This window comes from Melanerpes formicivorus, unplaced genomic scaffold (assembly GCF_026170545.1).
Source record: "Melanerpes formicivorus ecotype bairdi unplaced genomic scaffold, bMelFor1.0.p_v2 SCAF_278, whole genome shotgun sequence".
Lineage (NCBI taxonomy): Eukaryota > Metazoa > Chordata > Aves > Piciformes > Picidae > Melanerpes > Melanerpes formicivorus.
In genome coordinates, this window is record NW_027142630.1 from 66,317 (window position 1) to 73,676 (window position 7,360).

The following is a 7,360-nucleotide window of genomic DNA, read 5'->3' on the forward strand; positions in this document are numbered from 1 at the left end:
GCACCCAGCGGCTCCGCTGGACCGTGGGAGGTTGCTCCCTGCCTGGCCAGCGCCGTTGGCTGCCTTCCCTCAGCAGCACCAAGGGCAAAGCTTCCTCCCAGGGCCCCCCTGCTGCCTGCCCTGTGTTTCAGCTTCGGCCCAAGAGGATGGAGCTGAGGCCAGGCCAAACGATGGAGGTGATGCTGGAAGGCTTCTCCAGCACTCCCCAGGTGAGGTCCCTCACAAGGGCTGAGCCTTCCCCATCAGATCACCTCCCCTGGGACTTGTCCTGCAGCCCCCTGGCACTGGCCTGAGAATGTGAGCAAGAGACTGTTTGAAGGCCACAGGTTCCCCCTGGCAGAGTCCTCTGCTTTCCTTGCTGGCCACCATCAGTGGCTGGGGCTGCTCTGTGTTCCATCCTGCAGCACTTGCTGCTACCAAAGCAGGGGCTGAAGGCAGCTGCTGCTGTGGCAGGTGCCAAGGTGCCAGGTGCTGAGGCAGGAGGGAAGGGCAGAGAGAAGAAGTGACTCACAGCCTGGGAGCAGAGGCAGAAAGGAAGGCAGGAGGGCAGGTTTCCTGTGTCTGGGGGAAGCCAGCAGGGCAGGCAGTGGCTGGAGCTGCAGCATTTCTCCTCTGCAGACAAAGATGGGCAGAGGCCTTGTCTGGCACCAAGTGCTGGAGGAGAGGCAGGAGCCCAGTGCCAGCTCTGCTGATCAGGGATGTTCATCCCCATGGCACCACTGCAACTGGCAGCTTAACTTGCTTTCCTGGGAACAGTGACACTTGCCCCAGGCTCCCAGCCAGCCCTGCTGTGCCAAGGGCAGCCAGGTCTTGCCAGCACCCTTGGATGGGTCACTGGGCCTCCTCCTGCCTGGAGCCTTCTGCCAGGGGAATGCAGCTCTGCAGAGGAGCTGCACCCTGATGTGCACTGCTGAGCTCCAGCAGCACAGAGGTTGAAGTGGAGAGGGCTTGGACTGGATGACCTTGAATGGTCCCTGCCAAGCCAAGGCAAGCCATGAGATGTTTCTCTGTGGAACAGCTCTAGAGGAAGCTCCTGCTGATGTTCATGTTTTGAAGGGTGTTCTAAAGGCTTGCCTCAAGAGTGGCTTGAAGCAGACTTCGTTGCTCACCTGGGTGGCTGTATTGGGGCTGTCCCCATGCAGTTCTGAGCCCAAAGGTTTTGCTGAGGAGGAGCAAAAGGCACCAAGCTGTTGAGTGCAGTGGTGAGAATGTCTCCCTGGAAAGCTGGCAGGGGCTCTGTGCAGCCAGCTGTGCCTGCCTGGCCCTGCAGTCAGAGCCAAGAGCTCTGGGAGGAGTTGGGTTGTGGTGCTGTAGCAGAGGAAAGAGCCAGCAGTGGAGAAGTGATCCCAGGAGCTGTCCAGAGCAAGGCTTGGCTGTGAGCCCATCCAGCTTGAGAGAGGACTCTGCTGGGACATGCAAGGCAGCTCTGTCCTGGGGAGGTCTCTTTCCAAAGCAGCTCTGGGAAGGAGGGCAGGAGGCATCCTAGTGGGGAGTGATCCCTCCTTGACCTGAAGGCATCTGCCTGGGGGGGGGTTCCTGTGGGTCACAGAATCCCAGCATGGGGGAGGTTGGAAGGGACCTCTGGGGATCATCCAGCCCAATCCCCCTGCTACAGCAGGGGCACCCACAGCAGGTTGGCCAGGTTGCCAGTGTCCAGGGGGTGTTTGGAGTCTCTGCAGAGAAGGAGACTCCACAACCTCTCTGGGCAGGCTGCTCCAGGCCTCAGCACCCTCGCTGAGGAGAATTTTCTCTTCCTGCTCAGATGGAGCTTCCTGGGTTCCAGTCTGTGCCCCTTGTCCTGTCACAGGCTCCATCCTCTTGCCCCTCACCCTTTAGCTCTTGCTGAGCATGCAGAAGATCTGCTCTGGGGCTGCTCTTCTTTTTGAGGGGGTTGGACTAGAAGACCTGTGGAGGTCCCTTCCAGCTCAGAGCCTTCTGTGCTTCTGTGTGATTCTGTGATGCTCCAGGCTCAGCAGCTCCAGGTCTCAGCCTTTCCTCCTCAGAGAGGTGCTCCAGGCTCCTCAGCATCTTTGTAGTCTTCACTGGGCTCTCTTCAGTAGTTCCCTGACTACTTTGAACTGGGCAGCCCCAAACTGGACCCAGCTGTGGCCTCAGCAGGGCAGGATGGAGGGGGAGGAGAGCCTGCTGGCCACAGTCTCCTTCAGGAATCCTCTTGGCCTTCTTGGACACAAGGGCAGCTTGCTGGCTCGTGGGCAACTTGCTCTCCAGCAGCACTCCCAGGTCCCTGTCTGCAGAGCTGCAAGCTCCCAGCAGGCCAAGGCCTCAGCTGTGCTGGGGCAGGGGTTGTTCCTCCTCAGGAATCATTTCCACTGAGCTTCCAAGGCAGAGCTGACTGCCCTTGGCCTTTCTGTCTCCTGTTTTTCTGCCCAGTTCCATCTCCATCTTCATTCCATCAGCTCCTCCAGCTTTCTGTAGCACTGTGCTCAGCACTGGGGCACATCAAAGGAAGAACCCTTTGGGGCAGGGATTGTCCCTGGCAGCACAAGCCTCCCCAGAGCTGTTTGTGGCTGTTGGCTGCAGCCTGATGGCCACTGGAGTGCAGGAGAAAGGGGATGCAGCACAAGCTGTGGAGGGCAAGGGGAAACCAGCAGTGAGGGGGGCAGTGGCAGGGCCGTGGCTGGTGGCTGGCAGAGGCAGGCTGTCCTCTGGCCACCCTGCTGGCAGCCCCCATGTGCCCTGTGGCTTCTCCTGCAGGCGGTGAGGGAGCAGCTGCTGTGCCAGGCCGCGGTGGGCAGCGAGGCCAGGAGCACCCAGACCCTGCAGGTGGAGCTCAGCTGCCAATTCATTGCTCCTGCCCTGCAGATGTCCTCCACAGCAATCACTTTCCAGGTGGAGAAGGTGAGTGTCTGGCTGGCATCCTGGCCCTGGACCTGCTGGCTGGAAGCTGTGGCTGTGCTTGGCTTCAAAGGAGGAGGGGAGAGAGCTGCTCTGAGTCCCCAGGGCTTTGGCTGTCGACTGCAGCAGGACCAAGCTTTTGCTGTTAGCACTGAGCTCATTCTTTGCTGCCCTGGGGCTGGCAACAGCCTCAGCAGCACTGCTTTGCTCTTGTTGGTGTGGCACCACTGAGGAGAGTGGCCCCAAGCTCTTGTCCCCCACCCTTTAGCTCTTGCTGAGCACTGAGCAGATCCCCTCTGGGGCTGCTCTTCTCCAGGATCAAGAGCCCCAGGGCTCTCAGCTCCTCCCAGAGCTGCTCCAGGCCCCTGAGCATCTTGGCACTGTAGCAGGGGCAGCAGGAGCCTGGAGGTTGCTGGCTGGCTGTGCATACTCAAAGCCAGCCTTAGGCTCCTGCAGGCTCTCTGCTGCATCCTGCTTGCTTGTCTCCTCTGCCCAGCACCCCTGGCCTTAGGAGGCTCCTAGAGGCATGAGTGTAGGTGACTGGCACTCCTCTTGTGCTGCTGTCCCCAGGAGAGGACAGGCCACTGCAATCAGATGGGCTGGATCTCTTAGCAGCAGCTGCCTCCTCTCAGGGGCCTGTTCCCTGCACAGTCCTGAGGCTGTTCCCCCTGGGCAGTGCTGTGGTTTGCAGCCAGCAGCAGCATCTGCTGTGCTTGGAGAAAGCCCTTCCAGAAGGGGAGAAACCTATCCAAAGAGTCCAGAGGAGCTGTTGGGAGCTCTGGGGGCTGAAGGGTTTGGAAAGGCAGCGGGTGGGGAAGGAGGGCCCTGGGCACTTGGGGGTGAGTGATGCTTCTCTCCTGTGCTTGCAGCAAGCAGGGGATGTCCTAACTCCTCTGGCCCAGCCTCTGTCTCTGAAGAACATCTGCCCCCTGCCCCTCAGCATGGTCCTGGCCTTAGGGCAGCCCTTCTCTCTCTGTGATGTGGAGCAGCAGCCCCTGCCTGCAGATGCTCAGGTGAGCAGCCCTGGGCCTTGCTGCTGCTGGAGTGTGAAGAGGGAGCAGTGTGCTGGTGTGCTCCTGCTGGGAGGGCCCCAAAGCTCAGCTCCTGTGCAGGGCCAAGAGGTCCCTTGGGGCTGGGGGTGCCCAGGTGAAGCTGGGAGCCAAGTGTCCAGCTCTGCTCTGCTGCTCTGCTGCACTGCCTCCCTTGGCTCCTTCCCCAGTGCCAGCTGCAGGAGGTGCCCAGTGCCAGGCCTGTCTCTAACTGCCCACTCCTCTCTCCTCTCTGCAGCTGTGGGACGTGGTCACAGAGGTGGAGCTGCCCCTGCAGAGCTGTGGGAAGCTGCCCTTCCCCTTCGTGGTGCTGAGCCCTGGCACGGGCACTGCCCGCAGCCCCCTGCCCGCTGTGCCCCTGGTGGTGCCCAGCACGGTGAGGATGGGGGCAGCACAAGGGCCTGACCCTGGCCCTGTGCCAGCCTGCCCTGGCTGGGCTTGGAGGGGAAAACCGGGGAGAAAGAGAAGAGCAGGAGGGAACTGTCCCAGCAGCAGGCAGGGCTGGGAGCTGTCTCTGCTGAGGGGATGCAATCACAGGATCCTTTGGCTTGGAAGAGCCCTTTCAGATCCTCAAGGCCAGCTGGGAGCTCAGCACTGCCAGGCCACCCCCAAACCCTGGCCCTTGGCACCACATCTCCACAGCTTTTCAGTGCCTCCGGGGCTGGGGACTGCCTGCTGCCCTGGGCAGCCTGGGCCAGGCCTTCACAGCCCTTGTGGGGAAGAAATTGTGCCTGATGCCCAACCTCCCCCTCCCCTGGCACAGCCTGAGAGCATTTGCTCTTGTCCTGGGTCACCTCCTGTGGGAGCAGACAGGAACTGCCCTGCCTGCCCCTGCCAGGGCTGCCCAGGAGACTGCCTGGCTCTTGCCTGGCCATGAAGCTCCTGTGCCAGGAGCTGGAGCAGCCCTTCCCTGCTCCTTCACCCCTCCAGCTCTGCTCCTCTGCAGCAGCTGGGGGGGCAGTGAGGGGGCCAGGGCTGAGCAGGGCTGGAGCAGTGCAGAGAGGAGTTTGCAGCATCCCAGCAGCCTGCCCTAGCTGCAGCTGTCCCTGCTCACTGCAGGCCTGAAGGAGCTGCTGGCACAGAGGCTGGCTGGAGCTTCTGTAGTGAGTGTCCCCAGGGGGCAGGAGCTGGTCAGGACCTGAGGGAGCTGCTTGAGAGGGTCCAGCCAAGGGCTCTGAGGGGACTGGAACATCTGTCTGGTGAAGAAAGGCTGAGGGGCTTGGGGCTTTGTAGCCTGGAGAAGACAAGACAGAGGGCAGATCCCCTCAGTGCTTCTGAAGCCTTCAAGGGGACCCAGGGGGCTCTGGCCAAGGCTTTGTCAGTGGTGCCCAGGGAGAGGACAAGGGGCAAGGGGCACACACTGCAACAGCCAAGTTCCATCTGACAGCAGGAGGAACTTCTGTGTGTTGAGGGCAGTGGGGCACTGGGGCAGGCTGCCCAGAGAGGCTGTGGAGTCTCCTCTGGAGCCATTCCAAAGCCTCCTGGCTGCACTCCTGTGCAAGCTGCTCTAGGTGACCCTGCTCTGATGATCTCCAGAGGTCCCTTCCAAGCCCTGTGATTCTGTGACCTTGAAAGGTCCCTTCCCAGCCAAAGCCTTCCAGGATTCTGTGACCTCAGCTCCTGAGCCTTGGGTGGATGTCTCTGGGCTGGAGCAGCATTCCTCTCTCAGGCCCTTGGTGCCATGGGCAAAGGAAGCCAAATGGCTTCCATCTTTCCTCCTGCCTGCCTCCTGCAAGAGGTGCCAGGCTCATGCCCTCTTCCTGCCAGCTTCTGAAGGCACAGCTCTGCTTGGTGCTGCTGTGGCAGCGTGGATGGTGCTGGCAGTGGGGCTGGGCTGGCTCTGGCTGTGTCCTGTGCTGGAGTGGGGGCTCAGGGGGCAGGTCCTGGCCCACTCCTCAGCTTCTCCCTGCAGCCTGAAGGGGAGCAGGGACCTGCAAGTGCAGCCCTGTGTGCAGTGGGCAGCTGAGGAAGGCTGCAGATGTGTCCTGTCACCCAGAGCCAGGTGCCTCTGGATCTGCTTCCTTTTGCTCTGGCCTGGGACAGCTCTTCTGGAAGCCAGAGACACTTCTGGAAGCCCCAGTGACACTTTCTGTTCTAGATCTTGTCCTAGGCTCTGCTGCTGTGTGGCCAGAGATGTGTTTGCAGCTCACAGAATTGTCAGGGTTGGGAGGGAGCTCAAGGCTCAGCCAGTTCCAACCCCCCTGCCATGGGCAGGGACACCTCACACCACAGCAGGTTGCTCACAGCCACCTCCAGCCTGGCTGCAAACACCTCCAGGCAGGAGGCTTCCACCACCTCCCTGGGCAGCCTGGGCCAGGCTCTCACCACCTTCATGGGGAAGAACTTCTTCCTAACACCCAACCTGAATCTCCCCCTGTCTAGTTTTGCTCCACCCCCCCAGTCCTGTCCCTCCCTGACACCCTCAAAAGTCCCTCCCCAGCTTTCTTGGAGCTGCCTGCAGAGACCTGAAGGCCACAAGAAGGTCTCCCTGGAGCCTTCTCCTCTCCAGCCTGCACAAGCCCAACTCTCTCAGTCTGTCCTCATAGCAGAGCAGCTCCAGCCCTCTGCTCCTCCTTGTGGCCTTTCTCTGGAGCTCAGCATGAGCCAGGGCAGGCTCCTGCACCCTGAGTTGAACTGCACAGGCAGGAGGTTTGGTGGGAGTCCCAGGTGGGGCTCAGAGCCCTGGACACCCACCTGCACTCCCAGGATCCCAGGAGGGGGGGTGGTTTGCAAGGGGCCTCTGGGGTCATCCAGCCCAACCTCCTCCTTCCAGCAGGGCACCCCCAGCAGCGTGCCCAGGGGGGGTTGGCATCTCTCCATAGGAGACTCCACAGCTTCTCTGGGCAGCCTGCTCCAGGCCTCCAGCACCCTCACAGCAGAGAATTTTCTCCTCCTGGCCAGCTGGAACTCCCTGGGTTCCAGCTGATGCCCCTTGCCTCTTGTCCTGTCAGTGGGCACCACTGACAAGAGTCCAGCCCCATCCTCTTGTCCCCCACAAGCCCTTTAGCTCTTGCTGAGCTTTGATCAGAGGCCCTCTCTGGGGCTGCTCTTCTCCAGGCTCAACAGCCCCAGGAGTCTCAGCCTCTGAGCCTCACAAAGATGCTGCAGGCCCTCAGCATGTGTGTAGTCTCCCTTGGACTCTTTCCAGTAGGTCCCTGTCCCTTTTGAGCTGAGGAGCCTAGTGGCCACCACTGAGGTGCTGTGACAGGAGCTGCTGGCCCTGCAGAGGGCAGGGGCACTTCCCTTGCCTTGCCCAGCACTGCTGCTGGAGCTTTGCTTGGTCAGGCCTGGCTCCTGCTGGCTGAAGGCAAAGCCTGGGAGCAGCAGAGCTGTGCTGGTGCTGAGCAAAGGCCAGGCTGTGCTGAGGGAAGGCCTCCTCCTGCTCTGGAGGGATTCCAGCTCCCCCTGGCCATGCTGCTCTTGGGCAAGCTGCTGGGGGTGCCCTGCTTTAGCAG